The 27029-nt window shown below is 37.0% G+C and overlaps 1 protein-coding gene across 2 annotated transcripts in view; it reads right to left on the bottom strand.

Annotated features, from left to right (window-relative positions):
* The window catches only part of LOC126273062 (heterogeneous nuclear ribonucleoprotein K-like), a 61298-nt gene extending 46177 nt beyond the window's left edge, over positions 1 to 15121 (bottom strand). The window contains exon 1 of one of the 2 annotated variants that reach the window (XM_049976466.1): positions 14932 to 15121. The gene's annotated coding sequence lies outside the window, so the exon portion shown is untranslated. The remainder of the gene's footprint in view (positions 1 to 14931) is intronic. The other variant, XM_049976468.1, reaches the window with a different exon arrangement.
* Positions 15122 to 27029: the final 11908 nt, after the last annotated feature.

Below are 27029 nucleotides of genomic sequence, written 5' to 3' on the forward strand. Positions count from 1 at the left end.
CTCCATGGTAACAAAGAAATATTCATTGCTTACTATAAGTGAAATGGAAATCAAGTGGGGTTCTAAAAATTTTGTGAGCTCAGGCCAAAACAGTGTATTACAGTTGGTGCTTCAGGATCACATTCACTGTGTATATGTACAATTCATCAATGTCAAATTAATGTTGGATTCAGCAACATCCATCCAAGGCTACTAGAAGGGTGCGATGGAACAACTTTGTGCAGTTTGAAATGAAATTGCATGCTGCAACAGTGAGGAGTTTCCAGAAAAAACTGCAACTAGAAGCTTTTCTTTGAGGCTTCTAAAGACTATGACCCAAAAGAATACAAGCAATGGATCTACACCAACATGTTGGAGGCATGTCAGAACTGTTGCATCAATTTATGCCTGCAGAAACAGGATTTTGCCATAACTGCCAAATGGAATTTTTGTGGAACAAACAGTAAATTGCCTTGTGATGGCATTGGGGAACAGCAAAAGGACTAAGCCTGTGCTAGTGTGCAGAAGGCCTTAGATAACCAATGATTGACTCCATATGATTTATTCAAATTTTTTGATGGTAATATTCCAGTGTAAATCTTCATGTACAAGAGAAATTTAAAAATCCATCCCAATCAAGAAACAAAAGTTTACCATGGGATACAATATCTGCAACAAGAGAGAATCTGTTGTAATCTGCTCCGAGTAAGCAGTTTCCAATGATATTACAGTATTCACAGAGTAAGAGTTTCCAATGATGCTGCAACATTCACAGTTAACATCTTCGAAGTAGACGAAATTCCAGCAGTCTCAAGTCCAAGTTTACAACAAGGACAGTATGTTTCTTGTATGTATGGCAATTTTTGGTAGGTTGGAAACTTCACATTAAGAAAATGTCCTCAGCTTTATGGACCCACACAGTTCTGCTTGTTCCTGCCACTGGCCAACTGCTGCAGACACCTGCTGGATTCCTGAGTAACATCTTCACGATTTTAGAAGCACTATCTGCATCACCAGGAAAACAATACAGATATCCATAATCTGCCCAACAAAATTTTAGAAGTTTTAACCAAAAATGGAATTGACTTCAGTATTTTTGTTCTGCAAATTTGCTGTGTTTTGTACAATACTTGTTTTTATACTATGTGTTAAATTAATGTTTGAAACTGATGTACACTCCAATAAAAAATTATGGACTTGAGCAAAATGTTTCACTTTTCAATCTCATCAAAGTGTTAAAATTATAACTTTTGAAATGTATTATTACTTGTCAAAATGAAAGATATTTAATATTGTTTTGAAAGCTTAAAGCACACCAGCTGCCTGGAAGACAAAAATTATATTGCCCCAAAACTACCCTAAAATTTGCAAGTAGAAAATTTTGGCCTCCGATTTTAATTAAATCTGGTCAATATAGACATCAGATATGAATAACCATCTTAAGTTTGGTATGATTTTGGCATATGAAAAGTAGCAATAGTTTAACCATGGCTCTCAATAGTTTAACAAACTTTAGATGCTTGTATCTATATTTAGGTATGAATAAATCCTTATTTTTCACCGTGGTGTGATTCAGCATAAAAGTTGTCTGTGTATATTAAAGCAAATGACAATGTTTGCTAGAACTTTAAAAAAGGCCTAACAAACTTAGCACATTTGCACCTTCAGATGTGATTCAAAGGTGACTGCCCCTTTTTGAAAGCCCCTAAGAATTCACTGAGGATACTGAACTGAAATCACCAAGGACATATGGAACATCCAAACCATTTTCTATTAGATTTGGAGATGGTCAATTGGGAACCACTTTTCCCTTTGACTTGGAATGACCCAAGTGAAATTCTGATATTTCCCTTATTTGCAGGTATGTTTTAGCACTTCCCTGGCAAATTTAGGGATCTCAAGTATAACATGTAAGTTAATGTCTTTGCAACTGTAGTACAAGAAATAATAGTGCAAATAAGGAAATATCTAAAACTTGCAAGCAGATGGCATTTCTTGATGTGAGAAATCTTTAGTACTAACAACATCTTTTATAATGAAATGTTTCAGATCAAGAAACCAAGCCAAATGATGTGTTTCATTGCAACCACTAGTATTTCACGTCAATAAAACACGGTGACAAAAAAACATTTCCTTGGAATCGCAAGACTAGAGCTAAAATACCTTCACTAATTTCAGAAATAACCTCAAAAAAGTAGGCCTCTTGGAAGAATGTGGAGAAGAATTCCTGAAATCCATCACCCAAGGTCTCTGGCCTGCTGATGAGCACCATAGTCCTGGGTCCATGGATAAACCATAAAAATCGGCAACAAAAACGGACCCAGCCTACAGGAAAACCAGTGAAACTCTCACGCGCAAGGCCTACACATTACTGGGAACCAAATGGCTTCAGGTCCGCAGACCCAAGCCATTAGATACCCACAGAAATGGCCTACAGTTTGGCCTGTCATGGAAATCCACTATATTCACAAGCCACAGACAGCATTTTGATGAAATTAGACCAGTGATAAATCTATGCAACAGATAACTTTTTCAAATATTCTGAGAATCAATAACAAGGATAAATAGCAACTCACCATAAAGATGACTGCTGAGGTGCAGACAGGCACACAGAAAGTCACATTTACAACTAAATTTTCAGCCATAGTTTGTCAGAAAATAAGAGCACACACGTTTGCAGACTCACTCAGATACAGCACATGCACACGGCCACTGTCTCCGACCACTCCGTCTACAGTCTCGGAATCAGAGCCGAACAAACCACTCATGCCTCCCTGCCTCTCATCAGCAGCTGCTAGGCTAGTGGCAAGAAGTGAAGACAGCATTGACTACAAACTGAGGGGAGTGGTAGGAATGGGAGAAGCAGTGGGAAGAGAGTTGGGAAACAACACATGTACTCAGCTGCATCCTGGCAGCAATGATGCACAATGCCTCAGTAAACAAACCATTTCATCTACTGAGAAAAAAGATTTTCCAATGTCTTCAAATTTTTACAATGGCTTTGAAATTCCCTGATTCCCAGAACCTGTGCAACCCTGAAAATGTACAGAATAAAACAAGATAATCTTATTAAAATTGTTATGACTGGTGAATATCGAAGGAAACCCTTCTGCTGATTTGGCTTTCCTCACCAGCTACCTAATAAACAATTACATAGTGTTTACAATAAACACTAGCAACTCCTGGATCCCAATACATCACTCCAGTATTAATAGATCACTGAAAGATGTACTTGAGTGATCTGTAACCGCTTCAATCAATATTAAGTATTTCAGCACATTGTGGACTGTATCCAATCATCAAAACAACTATTCCAGTCTGGTTTCAACTTGTTACTTGACAGGTAGTGTGCTGCACAGCTCCCACCACCGATACACCAAAAGGGCCTGATCTGCCTGCATTGTGTTGCCACTTTGGCACTGCCCTGCCGAAAGCATTGTGCCTGCCTGTCCTCAGATTCTTGGGCAGACGAAATTAGTCAAAAAGACTAAGGACGCACACTCTTAGAAATTTTTCCAAAAGTCATCAGCAGTGTGAATGTGTAATAATGAGGGAGGGATGGAGGGGGGGGGGGGGGGAGAGAGAGAGAGGGGGGGAGTCAGTTAACTGTCTGAAAAACTGCAAGGGCAAATTAACAAAATAAGAATTAAGCAAGTCATCCAAATTGGAAATGCCTGACAAATAAGAGGAGTCTTGAGAAAAAATCACAAATCTCATCTCTTCAGGAAGATTAGATTTGTAATCTGATATATGCCTATTATTCCAGGGAGTATCAAATTCAGAGCTATTTCAGGGTAGTAAATTTTACTTTTAAAAAGTTGATAAAGTTAGGATTCCACTATTAATCCATTTCTGGCTGCAAGTTATTAATGGACCAAAAAGATATTGCAGCCTGGCAATGCCAGTTTCTTAGAGACTGTAAGAACAAAGTCTGATGATAAAATGGCTTGAAAAATGGGTGGATGTGGTACACAATTTAGAAAGGGCTGGACAGAATACCAACAGCAGTAGTATAGAAGCTGTGATCGGCAGTGGGAAAATTAACTGTAGCACATACACTAAAAATTCAAAAGGCTTCATTTTTATCTAAAGACACTGCTTCAAAAGTTAATGAAAAGAATCTGTCCTGTGTGGTACTCCTTATCATTAGGTTATACAAGACAAGGGTACCACAAAGTAAACTGGGGGTGAGGTGTGGAAAAAGGAGTTTGCTGGCTAGAGAAATTTAAGATACTGTGACAGAGTGGCTACTCAAACTTAGAATTCCCTGAGACTTCCAGATGTGAGGACGAAGCTGATAAATATATTACAAACAGGAAGGGGGCACAAAGGGCTCAGATTACTTCCTAACCATTGTGACAAAAGAACAATTAAGGTGTGTTACTATAGTGTGTCATTGTCAGTAAGAGCAACACTTACAGTTCCACTGTCCAACTGAATTAAGCAGTTATCTTCCCACTCATACTACGCAGTGTACAGTGTACTTTAATGAACGTCTTACTACTTTGTGAACAAAAGCTTACTACTTTGTTTTTCACTATTTCAATTAATTTCTCTTTCCTGTTGTGACAAAATACTGTTCAGCTACCCCCATCATATGTGTGGCAAGTTAAGCCTAACTAAATGTGTTTCATTGTGTGTACAGAAATTTATTTCATGAGCATAAGTTTGAGATACGCAAGTAGAAGGAAACTTTCCTGAATGCAAAAATTTCCGTTTTAATCAACATATCACTGGGCCTTTTAAAAATAAGAAAATTTGACATGCTCAACAATTCCAAGAACATTACATGTAAATTTCAGAATTTACACAACTTTATACGGGAGATACTTTGAACTTCATGCTTGTTAAAGAGATAAATATTGAAACAGCATAAAAGTGCTACCTTCAGAACAATTAAGTACGAAAGTGTCAATATTTTTTGCGAAGCGAGATTTCAGTAATGGATGAAGAAAGTATTACTGTGAAAGAACTAGTTCAAAGTGACAAAAGTTTGAAGCTGTTTATAAATGTAAAAAATTTAATTTGTTTGAATCTAATTAGCATCACTATTTCCTAATTATGAACAGATTTGACATAGTGAAACACTACAGAGGCCAACATCAACATGAATTTTATTTTTTTACACAATTTTTGTGGAAGATGGAGGCTTTAAAGCAATTTATCAGAAGAGATCACTGCCTGTGGCAGCTGTCTGCAGACAGTGCTAGATGCAACAATGTGCCCAACTTTGGAGATTAAATGTCACACGACAACTTGTTAAAATTAGGCTATAGATACAGCAACTACTGAGGTTGCCAACACTGGGAAAAAACAAGTGTTTTGCCATTTCTCCACTGAATTCAGTGATCCACATGCAAGATGTGTCAAATCTATTCATACTGATGAATGACACTGTACAATTAACACTGCTGAAAACCAAACCAGAGAAAAAGCTAGTGCTAGTGCAGAAGTAGGATTTTGCTGTTACCATGTACAGGTAAGCGTATTGAACAAGTTTTTTTTCCAAAACAAGACAGCACTGGTTTGATATCTGTACTGTGCAGATGTTTGATCATTGGACACTTCATATTCCATCCATCTGCTTTGACCCACCCCACAACAACATTTCAGTGGGTGACATCACTGGTGCAGTATTTTTGATTGTGTAGATCTGGTAATGCATTAGGTGGCACAGCCTGGTGGTGAATGTTGGCATGTGGAGTTGTTTGTGTAATGTGTTTTAGTGGGTTCATTTGAGTGTCATCACTGTAGTAACATGGGTTTGAGTTGGGTAGTCAGTGGTGTATTACATATTTGGTAGAGTGTACTTTGTTTTCTGGGAGTTGGTTTTCCAGTATTTTACAGGTTTTGCATTAGGGTTGCTATGCAGAATGATATTGACATTTTTATGGTCTTTTGTTAGCAATAGATATAGCTTATCAGATTATCAGCTTTTTGTTAAATACTGCTTTGGGCAACAGTATGTTGTCACCCATAAAGTTTCTGCACCTTTCTGGGTTAATAGTGTTAGGTGCCTTGTTTGGGAAGTTGAGAAGAGTTCCAGCATCAGATTAGGGACATATACAAATGGTGGTGTCATCACAACATCTGGCAATCAATATGGCATGGTACCTGGTTCAAGAAATCTTGGCAGAGAGATTTAGTTGCTTACAAATTACTTTTGTTGTAAGATCTCTCAGTTTTAGTGCACACAAGTCAGAGCTGTGTTACACTGGTTTTCTTTCTGTTGCATATTCGGAGTATTTTGAGTATAGGGGAAGATGGGTGGGTTTGCTGCTGTCATTTAAACTGATGAGTCAGTTCTGTAAGAAGCAGTTTGTGTACAGTAATCCTCAGGTTGGTTTGAGAATGTGCGGGCTATTTTAGGGAATGGGTATACCAATTGTGCTTTCAGGGCTTTGTAGTCAAGAGAACTTTAGTGTCTTATTTGAGGAGGGTAGTACTGTTGTGCCACATGCTTTTTATCATATAATAGTTGGGAAAGATAGGTTGTGAATACTTAACTGTTAACAAAAGTATTCAATCAAGATTATGACACTGGAGCCTGGTTTTTTGTAGTGAAACCTTTTTTCAGCTATATAGGTCAAGGAAAAATTCCACTGTACACAGTTACACATTTTGTTGTGTATTGAGGGCTTTTTGAGCCATATAAATACACATGGAAACTAAACAAGTAGTATTACAAAATGTTTAAAATTTCAGCTCTATCCTTTTCATAGAAAGGGTCACAATACTCATTAGAAAAACTGGCAATGTTTCCCAATGGATGATATAAAACCTTTGCAACATGAAGTCACAGTTTGTGACAAGTGCCAGAAAAAAATTCATATGTAGGAGTTTGATATATCTAGCATAGAAAACTATGATATAGCATTATGAGGTCAAAAATGACAAACTGCTGCTATTGCAGCACTAGAAATTTTGAATACTTCTTTGCAACCTGTCTAAATCACAAATTAAGAAAAATTGTCAAGTATCCTAATAAGCTAATACAAGAAACTTCAGTAATCCAAAGGAAAGTATTGTTGCTGCCTTCTAGTGAGTCAAATGCTCATTCAGAATTAAGATTGTTCAGCCGAAAAATTTTGTACATCCACATCTCAAAGTAAACAAAGTCCCACCATTTTAGGTAAAAGTGTTAAGCTTCGAAAGGAATTTAATGCAACAAATCACATAGAAAAATAGAAGTTCTGGTGAAGGCAAAGGGTATTTTTTCTTCTCCCAACAAAAAGCCAGCCAAGTCTTTTACGAGAACTTTATTTTGTAAAGAACTACATGTCATGAGATAAGCTACTTAATGGCCAGCAAAGAAATTGTGCTTCTAAGAGTTTATGGAGAGAAAATTCAAGTCCGACAACAATTATTATTAAGCACTGAACAAAATTCGTGCAGACTTTGAAGAACTATCCAGGGCTTCACACAGGATTTGCTGACCTGTGTCCCAGTAATTCTAGCTGGAAGCAGTAGTGGGCACATGGGTGCATGCGTGTATACATTAAAACTTATGCTGATTGGGTTTGCCACTGATGGTCTGTATTAACTATTTTTCAAAAGATACAGTATTTTCCTCAAATTCAAGCTAAAACAAATTTTAATTTTCACTTTGCTGCAAAAAACTGCATTTACCAATTCAGCTCTATGATTTCACCAATAAATAATTCTGTTTACTATTTATAACATACTGACAACAGTACACTTTGTATTTACATATTTTCAATACTATATTCAGAATACTGGATTTGTTAACAGCTTACACTGCATGTTACCACTTCTGCACACATTTAACTGACTACGGAAAAAATATTAACATTGCCCACTGTCAAGCAGGTTTCATACTGTCACCTAAGGCTTCCTGGATAGACTAGTTCCCTTAATTGCTTTTCTTCAATATGCATAGACTTCCCTAAATTTAGAAAGCTTTCCTTTCTCCTTCACTTTAAATTTTGCAGAACAGCTCAATAAATAAATTTTATTAGGAAATTGCATCATATTGTGACATTACAAGAACTACAATATGTAAATATACTACTGTCCACCACAAAATTGTTAATGAGATTAGGTACAGGCTTGGGTTGAGGAAGAAACAGGTCCCATTTCTATGAAAGCAATCTGGCACTCCAATTAGGTAAGCCATACTTTAATTTATTCATGTGTTATGTATTACTCTCACATTAAAAACCAAGCATAACATGGAATGTAACTTAAAAAGTTTAACACATCAACAACAGGTCCTTTAGCACTGCAGCATGTAGTAGACGTACAGGCAGCACGTCACGTCAATGCTAAACAAATTTATACTCAGCAAGTATATTCAAGAAGAAACATGCATATAATCCATTTCTGTGTAAGGAGACATACTATCAGACCTAACAATCTCAAAAAAGAAACATTTTTATCTAATTAGCCTTAGCAATGTAAATGTCTTTGGGAAAACCAATGACCCCATACATTCAGATAATGTAATGTATTTAACATTAACAAAAGCCGTATCTCTTGCAATATGTGGTTTCTTTATTTACCCTTTAGCCTTTAATAGTGTTCACACTATGCTACAGCTCAATCTTACCATATAACCTTTACATTATACTCTACACATCTCCCTCCAAAAATAAAATCAAGCTAACAGAACCAACGTGCAAAATTGGGGTTTTTGGGTGGGGACGAACTGAATATGAACACAACCCAAAACCACACAAAACAAAAACACAAAATTCCCAAATTCTTCTACACTTACAATATTGACACCACTCAGTCACTTCCCTTCACCTATATAGCTGAATTGCAATTGTCAATACCACAAAATAGAAACAGACTACTCCAAAAATTATCACACCGAAACTGTCAATACCACAAAACAACTAAAACTAATCTGACACTTCTGTTGATCTATACAGGTCAACAGTAGCTCAATACCAAAGCACACAATGACAAATTGGAATCTGTCACTTCCCATGACCTTTATAGCTCAAATACAACTGACAATACCTAAAAAATTTAAATTGAGTCCTTCCTGTAAGATACATAAATCAACCACAAGTGCCGATACCAAATCATCAATCACCAACGCAAGCAGTAAATAACACTGATCAAAGAACACATGAAAACCCCACCAATCAGAACAGGATAACAGACCCAAAAAACGACTACTTACAAAAAAGATCCAACACCAACACACACCTCGCATACGCTGCATTTCACTATCTCCGCCACAAGCCCAAAAAGTTGTAGAAACTTCATGACAGACAACATGCTGTCCCCCATTTCAGCCCGCAGATACACGATCAAACTTTGAAGTCATATCCATACCCAACAAAAGAATTCGCAAATTTCATTAAAAGACTTACCGCGAGTTAAACATTAAACCAGTAACATTAAACAATAACAAATGGAAACTTAATTTTTAACTGACTGAAATTAATTTCTGTTCAACAGTCAAGACATCCAAATGAACCCAATACACCACATAACACGTGGACCATACACACACCACCAACAGCAACAAGACGGCATCTACAATCACAACACACTCATAACTGAACTCCACACCACAACACCCTTACGTCACAGGTCAAAGCCAACAGGTGGGATTGGACACCCCTGTTGACCTCTATATTCATTAGCTCCACCAACTAATATTGTCATATCAACATAACATACAACTGCTTATGTGTCATTTGGAGGGCAGTTGTCACCAGGTGACATGGCTGAAAATTAGCACCAGTGCCTTATGTTCCATATAAAACAATGTTAATAATCTGTAAACAAAATTTAACTTGCTTTTATTAATTTTGCTTACATTACCCACATACCCTAAAGGAAGACAATTTAGTTGTAAGTCAGCGACATCAAAGATCTTCAGTGAAATGTAACTGATTTATAGCATCGGCTAAACTTACAACTACAGCAAGAAATTCAGAAAACTTGTATCATTACAAATAGAAGCAATATTTTTATGTATATTATGTGCAATGCACAGTCCTCTGCACATTCTGATGGACCTAGTTGGTGTCAGCAACTGGTTGTAAGTAGCTAATGTGATCAACAGGTAGACATGCTCCACAACAAGAAAGTAAGCCCACATCCCAAATTCTGACAATGTAAACTAAACATTAGTGCATTCAAAAATCAGCAGTTGCCAAACCAGTAAAATTTGTGGCAAGTAAGCTGAATTGTCAATGTAATGTAAAAAATTGTCACCAGTGACTCCCCTCCATCTACAAACTTAAGCAAATCCAGTTGGTCATGAGCTAGTCTATATTTGTTGTCTTCAACTCAAGTTATCCTGCAGCCTTCATAAAGCCTGCTTTGTGAAAGTGACCTGTTCAAAATCTCTTGTTCCTGCATGTAAATCAGCAGCCAACGTGTGTGTGTGATAATCTATTCTGATAGATCTCAGTTCTATAACAAAAATGGATTTTATACTTTGTGGCCTTAACCTTATTTTGTTTGCTTTGTTTTCAAAGCACACTGGAAAGTTCCCTAAGTTTGTGTTTATTCAAAGAATTGTTCCAACCTAAAAGGGGTACAAAACAGCATGAAGTATATCTTTTCTTGAGGCTCTTATTGCTTGTTCCCAATTTTCTTGTTACATTTCAGTTTTTCCATAGAAAGGAAAATACCTCACTTTCACCATTCAGATGCCAAACTGCACAGCAAAAATTTATCTGGCAATTCGGCACTAATGTGTACACAAAAATGACCATTCAAAAACTGACAAGACTATACAAGAGAGAAACAACAGGGGCACAGCAGAAGATGCACTTGTCTATAGTCAACTGAGCCAATGTCAATTATGTAAAATGTGGTTAAGGCTGTGAGAAACTTGCTAATGAATCATCCAGGTAGTACAAAATATCACTTTCAACACCCCTCATTGCATTGAACTGTCCGATGGACTATACAAACTTTGGTTCTAACCTAAGAGCCACAGAGTGAAAGCACCATGGCTGACACTGACCTAACAAATCCAGAACATCGCCTGAAAGTATGAAATATGGATCCAGATGCAGCAATGCTATGCAGTTAAGAACTTTTAGTTCACTCCAAAGCTAAAGATTTTCTTGAAAACAGCCCAGTTACACTGAGCTCATGACAAAATTGAGCTACACTGCTTATACATGATCAATACATACTACACTGAAGATACAAAAATCCTTCTGCCCAACTAGTATCACCCCAATATAAGTTTTACCAATGGACACTGACAAAATCAAAGTAGTTGGGAAAAACAATGAAATGTGTATTAGTTCCAAATGAGCAGATCCACAAGCAGACAAACACCTGAACAGAAGGCATAGGTTCATTTGAGCAGTCGCCAGCAGGCTCATCCACATGCCCAGACCTGAATTAACATGAGCAGTAGCAGCAAGTAGCCAGATACTACCCAGAAAAGCTTTTCTACCATGCCCGAGTTGCCTGATTCACACATGTGCAGAGCAAGGGGTGTGTGCGTGTGTGTGTGTGTGTGTGTTGGGGGGGGGGATGATATTGCTAGTCTGTCAAATTAAAACTAAACATTTCTGTGACGGAGTTATCAAGTGAAATAATATACATTCTCATAATCATGAAAGACCAAAATAAGTAGTTTCAATATCCACACGATTAACAATCAACCATTAATGTCTTAATGAAGACAATCCTGTCTCTCTTGTAGAGAAATTTGCTTCTATTTTTTCCTGCTGAGGCAGCTTACTTTAAACGAAGTGTTTCATTCTGCACTATTGGCTACTTTCAACTTCGTTCCATTTCAAGTGCAAATTTTCATTTTCTGGGACAAATGACATAAGAACAAACCAAACATGAGAATACAATACTAGACCCCCAAGAAAATTGGTTATCATGAAAACCACATAGAAAAGCTATCAGGTACTTCTGGACAGAAACGTAAAACTAGAGTGAAATGAAGCATTTCTGTGTGGTTTATGAAATTCCGATGGTGCTGGAGTAGTCTGATGTCCTGTTCCTTTTATGATACTAAGATTTCTTAATGCTACATATGTACAAACATATGTAACACTGACTTGAAGCTGACTAGGCAGATTTGGTCAGTAGTTTTGAACTAAATACTTTGCTTCAAATATATTGACAGCTGTAGCAGAAATTTACAAACCTGCCTTCTGTGAAAGCGTTTTTCAATCACAAGGCACTTGCCTAGTTCTTCCTTTAGGCCTGAAGTAATCTTACTTTGTGTTTACACCTTAACTTTATAGAATGCCATTCTATGCTAAATTGTAGACTGGCAGCGTACGATATCATTTTAACTCCCCACATGGCTTTATATTTATTCCGAGAGTAGAATATAAACTGTCAGTGGTACAGTTTCTTTGCCTCAAAGACAACCTTGTTAATTTTTTACACTTTTGGAACAGTCTTTAAATTTATTGTCCTTCATTCTGGCTATATAAACTTTTTGCAAGAAAGGTGTATTGCTATGTAGATGTAAACCTGACAAAATGCTACATAATATTGCAGAGTAAAAAAACTGTCAGTCACCCCACAGCAAAATGTTATGGTACTGAGCTGTGGAGTCTAGTTTTCAAATAATAGTATGCCAAGAACTGCTTCCTGATTTGCATCCTTTATCTGGGTGGGATATTATGAAACAATTGCTCGAAGTACATAATCTCCCAACATGCTGCAGAGCTGCACATGGTCACATGATGCCACACCACGTACGAAATTCCATGAAGTGTATTAGCAGAGCAAGCACCAAGAAAGGTCTGCGTACATCGTAGCTGTGCATGTGCATTAACTGGTAACTGCTCAAACGAACCTAATGTCAACAAATTACTTCCCTCCACAAGCAATGCAATACTTGCTTAGTTCCCATGTGTTTGTAGAGGGTGGAGCAGGTAAAGCATGCTCTGTCACAGACTATTATATAGTAGTAATCAATGGGAAACAAGATCCACCTATATCAGGATCTCAGATAAAGAGGAATATACTATACAACTCATCAGCTTTCAACATTAACGAGGATACAATGGTATCAGCCGGGACCATTTTGGACAGGCTAAGCTACAAATGAGTCACCACAACCAGTGTTTTTATCTTTAATTACGCATTTGTTGGCTTCAACTCATCTTCCATCTAACCTACATCTCAGGCCAAAGTACAGTTCAACATGTCACTACAACCAGTTCTGTTTTTACATTCACTGACTTGAAAACATAGAAAAAAGAAAATACCAAAATATGTCACTGCAGCTATTAACACTGCACAACTGCTCAATGTAGACAATTATTGCTCTGGAATCAATGGCACTTCACCTCATGCTACAACACATCAGGTGCTAGTAACAGCATTTTGGGGATACTTTCCCCTTTTCATTCAGTATCGAACCTATTAAGAGTCTGCTACACCCTACGAGCCCAGATTGCTTTGCAATGTACAAGCCCTACAACAATAATCACTTACCTTAATTGCAATTCTATTAAGTATTGTTACTGTGACAGTGGCCCAACAAAATAACCTCATTACCACTGCACACACTTGTCCACTAGAACTGGAGACTGCAGGAGGCTACACCTGACAATACATAATTGAGAGGGGCACGAAGTACAATCATTTATGAGTTATTGTAGCCTTCATCACAGGAATCTTGAGTGAGGACAGCATAGTTCTACAGAATTTAGGTTGTAAGAAAACAAGATCAATAATAAAAGAGCCTTTCACAACAGAACTTTACCTTCCTGCAAAGCCTAAACTATACAAATGCCATAGCCTACTTATATTCCGTGAAAATACCATAGCGATCACCCATCTTTGCCACAAGGCTTGTGAAAGGAACTCCCTTTCAAAAAGTCTGTTGCATTTCAGAGTTTGCTAGTTCCAAAAGCACATTATAGGTATAAAACGCTTAAAGCACAACAATTGTAAAGTTCATGACACTATCATAAATACTCTTTTCACAATAGCCGAAATCTGAACATTAGCTCAGAACAAGGTAGTGCACGTTGCTTGTAACAGTGCTGGAAATTTATCACCTCTTGCACAATGCCCCATATGAATTTCAACACACACATTAGATCCAACTAAAGCTGCACAATTACAATGCCTTTACCTAGATATGAGAATCGAAATCGTGCTTACAAGCAGATTCCCCAAGGAAGGAAACTAATAACGGGAACCTCGGAGCGACACCATAATAGCATTTCAAGCTACTAAACTTCCTGGCAGATTAAAACTGTGTGCCCGACCGAGACTAACTCTGTCGGTCGGGCACACAGGTTAAATCTGCCAGGAAGTTTCATATCAGAGCACACTCCGCTGCAGAGTGAAAATCTCATTCTGGATTTCAAGCTATATTAGATAATTTCTCCTCCACCCGCGTACCCGATCATTTACACAATACATCACAAAGAATAATTTTAAGCCTCCGGAAAAAACGCGAATTTAAAATAACAAAAACGCCGAAAATGATATCGAATCTACTACTTTCACCTTTCAATTGTTCTCACTAAGTAAGTTATTAAAACTGTCCAGCGTGTTCCTATAGCTTTTTTCAGTAAAACTGAAGTGCCAATTTGAAGCTAAGCCTACGAAGTCAGCGCAAGAGCGTTATACCCCTATTCCGTTTACGATCAATAATTTGTCTGCAACAGTATTTTTACTATTATTAGCAAGCGGACCAACATCTCACTGCATACAACTTGCCTAATCACGTGAGTTCGTCTCGTTCACTATCCAAGGTCAATCAATCTTACTAAGCTGGTACCATAAAAATCATAAAACTAGAATATTTGATTAGAACAAACATATTTGTGGAACGAAACTTACTTTTCATTAACAAAGATTCGTTACTTCCGATAACACAAACTAGCGGCTGAAAATAAGGCGCGTGCAACGAATAAGTGGATCCAAAAAACGAAATTAACTTAATATCAAATATGAATACAAATCTAAACAATTAAGAAGTAAGTATTCTAAATAAAACAAGCTACTACGTACCTTCAGAAGTGCTGTAAGTCGCGTATTTCCCACACCAGGCTACCAGCGCGTAAACACTCAACCTAACTCTTCAATGAAAGATGGCGGAAGACGGAACCGTTTCTCGTTCCCGGCTTCCTTGTGCTTCAACTACGCAGATCAAACACTATCGATACAAGATCCACAGATATGCGTCCACTGGGAAGATAATAAACAGATCTTTGAAGGCAATGAAATATTTAATTCTATAAATTTACTCTTATCATTTTTAACGTTTATCGCTAAATATGTATGTATAATCAATTCTAAAGGTCGAAAATCTGCTGTAGGGTCAGTCATAGCCAATTATGTAAATACCAAAGGTAGCGTCAAAAGGACATTAATTATTAATGCCACAGTGTTTACAAGTATAGATCAATTTAAAAGAATCTAATTCGTATACCCATATATTTAAAGACTTCTTGTTAGAGACAACCATTAGATTTGCTGCTGGTATACAACACACACACACACACACACACACACACACACACACACACAAACACACAGGTGATCTCTGGGCCATTTTCCGTACCACAACATTCCACCTACCTTCCTGAAAAACTGAGTCAGCATCCCTCCATAATGAGTGAGATGTTGAGCCTAGAAAGAGAAAGAGAAAGAGGTGTCAGTACTATGCTATGCATAGCTTGGGGCTAAGTACTTCTAGCAAGGAAAGAAGAAGGAAAAAACATAAAGTGAAAGTGTTATGGGGAATGTTGGATATTTTATAATCATTACTATTATTATTTATTTGTATAACTTTTTTTTACTCAAACCTTCTCAAAACTTCAATGTATAAAATGTATTGCATAACAATACTTTCTAGCTGCCTTTTGAAATAAGTGTATTTTTTACAATTTCTTTAATATCTTTTGGTAATTTATAGTACAGTTTTAATCCTTGCAGAAAATGCTGTTTTGAGTTTCATGTTTATTTTTTCTTGGTAAATCTAAGTTGACCCTATCTCTTGTTGCCTGTCATGGACAGAGCTGTTTGTGAAGTAACTATCAATGTTATTTTTTATATGTACAACTGACTGGTAAATGTATTAACATGGTGCTGTTAAAAATCCCAGTGTTTTGAACAGATCTTTACAATGAGCCCGAGAGTATTTTTGGTTTTTATTCTTATGGCTCTTTTCTGGAGATAGAAAATTGTGTTCATATTTTATGCATTTGTTAACTAAAAAAAGAATGCCATAGCTAAGAACTGAGTGTACATATGAATAATATGTCACTAAACAATACTGCATGTTACACACTGATGATAGGATTCTGAGGCTATAACATGGTGATGACATTCTCCTTGCAAGTACCTTTGTGTGTTCGCATCACTTTAACTGAGAATCAATATTCATTCCTAGAAATTTTGCATTTGTTAAACATTCTATAGAGGTGCCATTTACATTTAATTTCACATTATCATTTTTCCTCTTCAAACTGAAATTCATGTCATTAATTTTCTTTATCTTCAATGTCACCTTATTGCTTATTGACCTATCATAATCATAAACTTCCTTGAGAGTTTCATTTGCTTTTTCGGCAAGGAGTTCTCTTGTTTTTTCAGTGGCTATAATACTTCTGTCTTCAGTGAAGAGAATTGTTTCACCGTGAATAACACTACTGGGAGAGTCATTGATATATATCAGGAACAGTATTGGTCCTAATACACTGCTTTGCAAAACCCCTATATTAATGTATTTTGATTCTGATAAGTGTTTTACTAAATGTTTAGATCTATTTGAAGTATGTTAACTCTACTCTTTGTACCCTATCTGTTAGGTGTGATGGAAACACGTCATTGGCTACCCAAATTATGCCTAATGCTTCTAATTTATTTAATAGAATCTTATGGTTGATGGTATCAAACACCTTAGAAAGATCCAAAAATGTGCCTGTGTCAGACTCATCTTTATCAAGAGCATCCAGTACAACTTTTGTCAATTCTACTATAGCTAACTCCGTATTGTTGCCACTTCAGAAACCAAATTATGATTCACTTAAGATTGCATTTATTCAGGTAATTCATTAATCTGTCTTTCATAATTGCTTCTATTATTTTTGAGAATGCTGACTGCAGGGAAATGGGCCGGTAATTTTCTATGTCTACTGCATTACCTTTCTTAAGCAAAGGTACAACTCTTGGCTTTTTTACCTGCTCTGGAAATGTCCCTGAGGAGAATGATTCATTTATTATATTAGTTAAGAAGCCTTGTATTATCCCTATGCATTGTTTCAGTACACACATTAGTACTTCATCTAAGCCTACTGACTTTTTATTTTTTAGTTTTTGAACTTTTTTATTGACTTCAGTCTCTGCAGTTGGAAGTAACATCATTTTATTTAGTGCAACGTTATTTACAGGTGTTATATTTGTTTTGGGGATTTTTTGCTGGAAAGTCTCTGCAATAATTGTAAAATACTTGTTTACATAGTTTGCTAAGTGTTGTGGATCATTTATGAACTTAACCCCCTCCCTTAGCACTATGTTACTTTGCTTTTATTTTCTGTATTATATATTATTTTCTCATTAAATGACTTTTCGCAGCAATCAGTAACTTCCTATAGATCTTTATGTATCTGTGATAGAAATTTAAGAATTCTGGATCATTGCGAATCTCTCTATGGAACTGAAGTGTTTCAGTGTTTGAGAGGACTTCTTATACCTGCTGTTATCCATCTGTTTTTGTGAGTTTTTGATAAAGACATGCATACGTTTGGAAATGCCTTTTCAAAGTTCAACTTAAACTATTGAAAGGTGGCTACACTGAGTCACAGCGCCAGAGATTACGCCAAAGAGTATTATTCAGCCGCCTCCACTGGCAGTCGCCGCTGAGAAGTTGCTGAGAGTAGTAGTAGCTCTGAGGTAGGCGTGATCTGTGCTTGTTGAGACATCGATAGAGTACTAGTTGTTCTGTTGGGCAAGACACCATATGTTATTCGATTGGGGATGTTGTAATGATCAAAGTGTATTTTTCGCCAATATATATGAAGGTAAAGGAATTTTTTTTATTTCAGTCCTAAATAACAATGCCTCTTGGTCACAGGTTCAGTCAACAAAGCATCTGGCTTATGTTCATGTATTAGTGTAATTCTGGTTTCGATGTGCAATCAAAGTATTTCTGTTTTTTTTTTAATTACTTCATTTTAAATGGCATTTAAAGCATCTTGTCGTATTGAGGAAGAACTGTGCCAGATGTGTACGTTGAATCACACTTCCACACACAGAACAGTTACAATTATGCTTTCTTGTTTCGTAGCTTTTATAGTTGCTGAAGACTTAATTAATTAATTGTGTTAACGCAAATTTCCTTTCAATCTTTGTTGTTATTCTATGCAGTCAGATTGCGTACTAATATTACTAAGGGCCAACCAGTTACGAGACTGCGTAACCGCACATACGGCTACTAAAACTAAAATTATTTGCATTATATTTAATCCTGCCAGGATCGTCCCTTGGAATTCTTTTGATAGTAAAAACAGCAGACAGTAATATTGTTGTAGTAATTTGTAGTTTAGTAATTGTAGTCTATATTGCATGTGTAGATTTGGTAATTGAACACTTGTAGCTCTCTTGTCATCCTTTTAATGTTATTTTGGCAGAATTTAATTTTTGATGTCTGGTATAGGGGTTTGACAATTTTGTGCAATTATGAAGATTTCAGTTGTTATTTAATCGTGTTTGTCGGGAAGCATTTTGTGTGAATAGTACTGTTGGTGATAAAGCGTCATATTGTGTGTAATTTTCGTATAGGGACGAGTTTTGTATGTTTTGTAAATGGTTATGCAATCGATGAAAAAGGCAAAAATGATGGATAGTGAGAATGACGAAATTGTTAACATGGCGAACTCGCCAACACATGAGAACAGTATAATGAACAATGAAGTAGAAAACAATTTAATAAGTCGGGAAAATAGTCCAGAACCAGTTCAAAATTATTCTCAATCAAAAAATACACAGAATACGAGATCAATGATAGAAGATTCTGAAATAGTATTTAACACATATAGATTTACGGCTATGCCGAAGGAAGTTAGTTATACGGGAAATTTTAGGGTCGAAAAGAATTTCAAACCAGTTAATATGTAGCAATTGATGAGTGCAATATTCAATTTGGGATCTGAATTTAAAACAGTGGGATCACAGTTAGGATCTGAATTACAAACAGTGAGTTCACAAACAGGAACAATTAAAACTGATATGGGAACAATGGAAACACGGTTAGACTCATTGGGGTAACAGTTGGGATCTGAATTAAAAATATAGATGGGAACATTGGTAACACAGTTAGAAACTGATATGGGAACAATGGAAACATGGTTAGGCTCATGAATAGGGATATGTTTTAAAAACATGAAAGATGAACTAAAGAAAGAAATTAGAGAAGTACAACCGATTCTGAATTCTCACAATAATAGATTAATTTCAATAGAAATTAGACAAAAGGAACAGCATACAGAACAGGAAGAAAGAGATCACGTGATAGTACAAAAATTCTCAGAGTTAAAATTACAACGCGCACACGATAAGGAAGAAATATTTGAAAGAATCGAGGAATCCGTACCAAATGACTGAATAAATAACCTAACACAACAGTATGAACAGTTAACTACTAAATGTGTCAATACTAAAACCTGAGTCGCGACACTTACAGAACACGTAAATAAACAGAAAGAACAAATAGGTGACTTATCGGAAAGAGTTGAGATTTCAGATAAATTGACAAGTCTTAGTTTAAATGGGGACAGAGATTCAGACGATACAGCTCCATTGCCATTTGCAGAAACCGAAGAGTACCAGAGCATAAATAAACACGTTGAAAATCAGGGAAAATTTAATGAACGCGTTAAAAGGGAATTTGAGGCGTTACAAAAGCAAGTCAAGCAAATTGAAAGCGAAATCGTAGGAAAAGACAGCAGAAGAAATTTAGAATCACAGATAGCAGAGGGCTTTGAAGAAAATAATTTATTTCATTTATGAGAAGCAACAAGAGAGCGCCAGGCGCGCGAACTTGACAATAATCGACATTCAGACTGGGACAGACGCGGTAGGTCTTTGTCGCCACGAGGCGAAAACTTTGACTATAAACACTTTTTAACTGTTCGGAAACTTAAGATCTTTCGCAATTCTAAGAATGACATACATCCTTGTTCATGGTTAGATCAATTTATGTACGCACTTCCACCACATTGGCCACTAAGTCACAAACTGTAATTTATGTGTGGATATTTAGAAAACGAACCGGCGACGCTGATGCGCGTACTTATTAGAGATTTCAATAATGTAAATGATTTTTATCATGCATTTCTATCGGCATATTGGTCCGAAAACACGCAAGACAGTCAAACATAATATTATTATGCAGGGTAATTTTAAACAGTCTGAGTTCCACACGCGGGCAGAATACTTTGAAGACATGATTCGAAAGAATCAATTCCTTTCTAACCCTTATAGCCCGACTGAATTAACGCGCATTTGTTTAACTAAGTTGCCACAATCGATAAGACAAATTGCTTTAGCCGGAAGATGTAAAAACGACATTGAGTCTTTTAAGACGTTGCTACAAGAACTTGAGTATGACAACGACGACGGGACTTCTTGTAAGTTTTTTAGTAACAGTAATTACAATAGATTTTCAGAGAAAAGGGATAGTGATCGGAACAGCCGTTATAACGGTAATTTTGAAAATGACAGATGTAACAGACAGGACAATAGATACCAGCCTTATGACAATAACAGACGGTCTAACAGAAATTACACAGACAATTATAATAACAGAAATTCCTGCCCGAATGATCAATCATACGGAAACAGTAATCGGTATCATCAAGACAGAAATTATTCATACAATAATAGAAATTCTTACTACAGAAATAACCAGGGTAGTAGATATAACAATAATTTCAGAAGTGACATTCAAAATAACACAAGAAACAGTCATGCAGATAGACAGGAAAATAGAAATTTTAATAATAGACACAACCAAGAATTTACATCTAACAGACAGGAGGGACCTAATTGGCATCCTCCGCGTGACAGAAATTCAGAGAGACAAGTGCAAATTGTAGAAATTGATCCGCGAAATCACGGGAATAATCAAAGACGTGATGCGAACAATCGACAATGACTTGTAGCTTCGGCTTCTGGCAGCAATATAGACGGTTCAGAAAGTAATGACACTACGACTTTACACTACGTATGCCTGGAAGACATGAGACATTTTGCTAGATGAAAAGGAAAATAATGTAGACTCATTTTTACATCCTGTTATTGAAGTATGTGTGGGTAAGGATAAGTTCACTGCAGTTTTAGATTCTGGGAGCCCATTGAATGTCATTAGTGAATTAGTTTTTCGTATATGTGTAAGAACTATTGCTTGTCCTGTGTTACCTGTTTCTAAAACTACAATTCGAGGAGCTATTTCTGGAAAAAGTGTGCAAGTCAAACAACAGACCAACTTAAATTTCATTTGTCAAGGATACGAATTTTCTGCTAATTTTATTATTGTTCCATTACTCAGTACACAAATTATATTAGGAATGGAGTTTCTTAACGCACATAAGGCAATTTTAAACTTTAAAGAAGGAAGTGTGAACTTGACTGTTGCCGGAATGCCGAGATGTTTGAAATTTTTCGAGTGTTTAACGAAATATGAATCAGACGCAAAATGTTTAAGGTTTCTTACTTCTGATGTTTTCTCTGAGCATTATGATGACAATGTGTTCATTCATGACAACAACAATAGATACAGAGATGCGATGGATGATATAATTAATAGTGAAGAATTAATAAATTAAATCTGAAGTGCCAGATGACGTTGCAAGAGAACTGCTCCAAATTTTGACGTCACATGCTACAGTATTTAGTCATCACACAGGAACTATACAAGGCTTTCAATATTTATTTAAAGTAAAAGAACACACACCATTTCGAGAAAAACGTACGCTATTCCTCTGGCTCATAGAGACCAGGTTAAGAGTGAACTTCAATGCATGTTAGATCAAGGCATTATTGAGCCAGCAGTCAGTCCTTATACCAGCCCATTACACGACGTTCTTAAAAAGGATGTGTCAATTCGTTTGGTTCTGGAATCCAGACAGATAAATAATATCATCATTCCTGAAACTGACCGTCCACAAAATCTAGATGAACTACTTCAACATTTCCATGGAATTAAAGTTTTATCCACGATTTATATGCGCGCAAGTTTTTGGCCAATAGAACTTCACCCTGATTGTAGAAAATACACTGCCTTTTTAGACTTTTGTAACTGTTATCAATGACGGAAATTCCCGTTTGGACTTACAGTATCTTCAGCAGCATTCATTCGTAGTTTAAACGAAATTTCACCTGTTCATCTGCGTGACAATATTACTTCATATGTTGACGATATTCGTATTGCTAAACGTTCTTGGAGTGAGCACAACAAAATTTTGGATTTATTATTACGTATTTTTGCAACAGTTGGCATTACAGTGAACTTGGAAAAATCTGAACTTGGTAGTTCTCAGGTGAAATTTCTTGGTCATTTTATTTGTACAGAAGGTATTATTCCTGATCCAGAGAAACTAGACGCTATTCGTAATTATGCTGTTCCTACTACAAAACGTGATGTTCGTCGTTTTCCTGGTGTCTGTAATTTTCTTAGACGCTTTGTTAGATTGGACAATTTGGCCACACCTCGTTTATGTGAACTATCTGGAAAGAATTCTAATTGATGTTGGGATGAGGAAGCTCAATCAGAATTTGAACAACTTCGTTGCTGCTCCACTTCTTTCATATCCGGATTTCTCTAAAGATTTTTGTTTGGCGATGGACTAATCATACAAAGGCCTAGGTGCACACTTATTTCAAGAGATAGAAGAAAACGGCAGACATACTAAGGTATACACCGATCATTGAGCTCTGGAATTTCTTATGTCAGCAAAATTAATATATGGAAGATTGTCACGATGGGCACTGTATCTATAGGAATTTAATTTTAGTATTGTTTACATACAGGGTTCTTCAAATATTATTGCTGATGCTTTATCACATGCACCTATTGGTTTGAAACAAAGTGATGAGGAGGACTGCAAAGAAAACAATTATTGTTTGATGTATATTCAAGGTGTTGCGTTTGAAAATTTTATTTCGTCTTCGCTCCAGGACATCGCTAAGGAGCAAAATAAGGATCCAATCTGGAAGGACATTAAGGAGGAGTGGAGGAGGAAGGAAAGCGTAGCGATTAGACAGTATTATTTAGTTCGCAATGATACTCTTTTTTAAACGAAAATCGGTCGACGGCTCTGTTTGGTTAGTTTGCATTCGTGATGAGTGGGTTAATAAATTGATTTGGTATACACATTTCAGTTATGAACACTTTGGTCCCAGAAAATGCTTTCATAAATTACGACAAAATTGCTACTTCAGTAATATGGAAAAACGTATTCGATCTGTTCTTGCCAAATGCAAATTATGTCAAAAGGCTAAGCCGCCAAATATTTCTCACTGAGCACCGTTGTTTCCTATCATTCCAGCGACATTAAAGGACATGGCTGCAGTCGATTTGTTCTCTCCAGTGGTACGTTCTACTAATGGTTTTGCGTACATTTTGCTAGCAGTTGAATTGACATCAAAATGTGTGTTTTACACCTTTACGCAAAGCAACAGCTCATCAGTATCTAATGCTTTCATCAAACATTTTCTTAAAGAAGTGGGACATGTTGATAAGGTTATATAAGATAATGTATCACAGTTTCGCTCTATAATTTCGCTTCGTGCTTTACGGCGTCGTAGGATTAAACCAATTTTCATTTCACTTTTCCACCCTCAATCTAACGCTTCAGAGAAATGGATGAAATCAATAAATTGTGTCGACTTGATTGTCATCAGAATCACAGAACGTGGGATCAGTATCTTCATATTTTTCAAAACATTCTGAATGAACTCTCTAATGATTCAACTTCTTTACCGCCTATATTGATATTAAAAAATAAAGCACCGACAAATCGCATTTCTGAAATCGTTCCTTTTCCGCCTTCACGGAAACTGCGGCTCTAAAGTTGTCAACCTGGCTCTACAAAATATTGCATCTGCGGCTGCTAGAAGAGAGAAATCAGCGAAACGTCTTGGTCGTTTAAAAACCTTGTCAGTTGGTCAAAAGGTGTTAATTACGTCTCATCGTTTGTCTCACAAAGGAAAAGGCTTGTGTCGCAATTTTTTTCTACTTTATAACGGTCCATATAGGGTTCGCAAAATTATTCATGATAACATTGTCGAAGTAGAAACTCTTAAATCACGGCGCTCTAAGGGAATACATCATATATCGAACGTTAAAACGTTTGTGGAATGACATACTTTTGAGAAACTAACAGTTATACATAAACACGCAGAGAATACAAGGATACCGCGGCGTGTTCAGGCAGCGGCACATACTCAAAGCAACAGTCAAGTCTGCGCGCCGCACAAGGCAGTCGTTGACTGTAAACAGTTACTTCCTACGTCACGCGTACCTACAGCTGGTCGAGCGCTCAGTGTGAATGCACTGACAGCCGTAAACAAATACACAGTCTAATTTCTCTGATTCAAGTCAGTATAAAGCTATAGTGACTTGATGAATTATGTTATTAACGTTCAGTATTTTTCAGGATACGGTTGTATAAAACCTTTAAGAACTTCAGGTAAATTCTGTGTGTGTCTGATGTTAAGAGGACTTGCTATCAAGAAAATTTCAGGAAGAATGTAATTTTTAAGAAGAAAGTTGTTGTTGTTGTCTTCAGTCCTGAGACTGGTTTGATGCAGCTCTCCATGCTACTCTGTCCTGTGCAAGCTGCTTCATCTCCCAGTACCTACTGCAACCTACATCCTTCTGAATCTGCTTAGTGTACTGATCTCTCGGTCTCCCTCTACGATTTTTACCCTCCACGCTGCCCTCCAATGCTAAATTTGTGATCCCTTGATGCCTCAAAACATGTCCTACCAACCGATCCCTTCTTCTAGTCAAGTTGTGCCACAAACTTCCCTTCTCCCCAATCCTATTCAATACCTCCTCATTAGTTACGTGATCTATCCACCTTATCTTCAGTATTCTTCTGTAGCACCACATTTCGAAAGCTTCTATTCTCTTCTTGTCCAAACTAGTTATCGTCCATGTTTCACTTCCATACATGGCTACACTCCAAACAAATACTTTCAGAAACGACTTCCTGATACATAAATCTATATTCGATGTTAACAAATTTCTCTTGTTCAGAAACGCTTTCCTTGCCATTGCCAGTCTACATTTTATATCCTCTCTACTTCGACCATCATCAGTTATTTTACTTCCTAAATAGCAAAACTCCTTTACTACTTTAAGTGTCTCATTTCCTAATCTAATTCCCTCAGCATCACCCGATTTAATTTGACTACATTCCATTATCCTCGTTTTGCTTTTGTTAATGTTCATCTTATATCCTCCTTTCAAGACACTGTCCATTCCGTTCAACTGCTCTTCCAAGTCCTTTGCCGTCTCTGACAGAATTACAATGTCATCGGCGAACCTCAAAGTTTTTACTTCGTCTCCATGAATTTTAATACCTACTCCGAATTTTTCTTTTGTTTCCTTTACTGCTTGCTCAATATACAGATTGAATAACATCGGGGAGAGGCTACAACCCTGTCTCACTCCTTTCCCAACCACTGCTTCCCTTTCATGCCCCTCGACTCTTATTACTGCCATCTGGTTTCTGTACAAATTATAAATAGCCTTTCGCTCCCTGTATTTTACCCCTGCCACCTTTAGAATTTGAAAAAGAGTATTCCAGTCAACATTGTCAAAAGCTTTCTCTAAGTCTACAAATGCTAGAAACGTAGGTTTGCCTTTTCTTACTCTTTCTTCTAAGATAAGTCGTAAGGTCAGTATTGCCTCACGTGTTCCAACATTTCGACAGAATCCAAACTGATCCTCCCCGAGGTCTGCATCTACCAGTTTTTCCATTCGTCTGTGAAGAATTCGCGTTAGTATTTTACAGCCGTGGCTTATTAAACTGATAGTTCGGTAATTTTCACATCTGTCAGCACCTGCTTTCTTTGGGATTGGAATTATTATATTCTTCTTGAAGTCTGAGGGTATTTCGCCTGTCTCATACATCCTGCTCACCAGCTGGTAGAGTTTTGTCAGGACTGGCTCTCCCAAGGCTGTCAGTAGTTCTAATGGAATGTTGTCTACTCCGGGGGCCTTGTTTCGACTCAGGTCTTTCAGTGCTCTGTCAAACTCTTCACGCAGTATCGTATCTCCCATTTCGTCTTCATCTACATCCTCTTCCATTTCCATAATATTGTCCTCAAGTACATCGCCCTTGTATAAACCTTCTATATACTCCTTCCACCTTTCTGCCTTCCCTTCTTTGCTTAGAACTGGGTTGCCATCTGAGCTCTGGATATTCATACACATGGTTCTCTTCTCTCCAAAGGTCTCTTTAATTTTCCTGTAGGCAGTATCTATCTTACCCCTAGTGAGATAAGCTTCTACATCCTTACATTTGTCCTCTAGCCATCCCTGTTTAGCCATTTTGCACTTCCTCTCTATCTCATTTTTGAGACGTTTGTATTCCTTTTTGCCTGCTTCATTTACTGCATTTTTATATTTTCTCCTTTCATCAATTAAATTCAATATTTCTTCTGTTACCCAAGGATTTCTAGCAGCCCTCGTCTTTGTACCTACTTTATCCTCTGCTGGCTTCACTTCTCCATCCCTCAGAGCTACCCATTCTTCCTCTACTGTATTTCTTTGCCCTATTCCTGTCAATTGTTCCCTTATCCTCTCCCTGAAACTCTGTACAACCTCTGGTTCTTTCAGTTTATCCAGGTCCCATCTCCTTAATTTCCCACATTTTTGCAGTTTCTTCAGTTTTAATCTACAGGTCATAACCAATAGATTGTGGTCAGAGTCCACATCTGCCCCTGGAAATGTCTTACAACTTAAAACCTGGTTCCTAAATCTCTGTCTTACCATTATATAATCTATCTGATACCTTTTAGTATCTCCAGGGTTCTTCCACGTATACAACCTTCTTTCATGATTCTTAAACCAAGTGTTAGCTATGATTAAGTTG

Source organism: Schistocerca gregaria, chromosome 5 (genome assembly GCF_023897955.1).
Source record: "Schistocerca gregaria isolate iqSchGreg1 chromosome 5, iqSchGreg1.2, whole genome shotgun sequence".
NCBI lineage: Eukaryota > Metazoa > Arthropoda > Insecta > Orthoptera > Acrididae > Schistocerca > Schistocerca gregaria.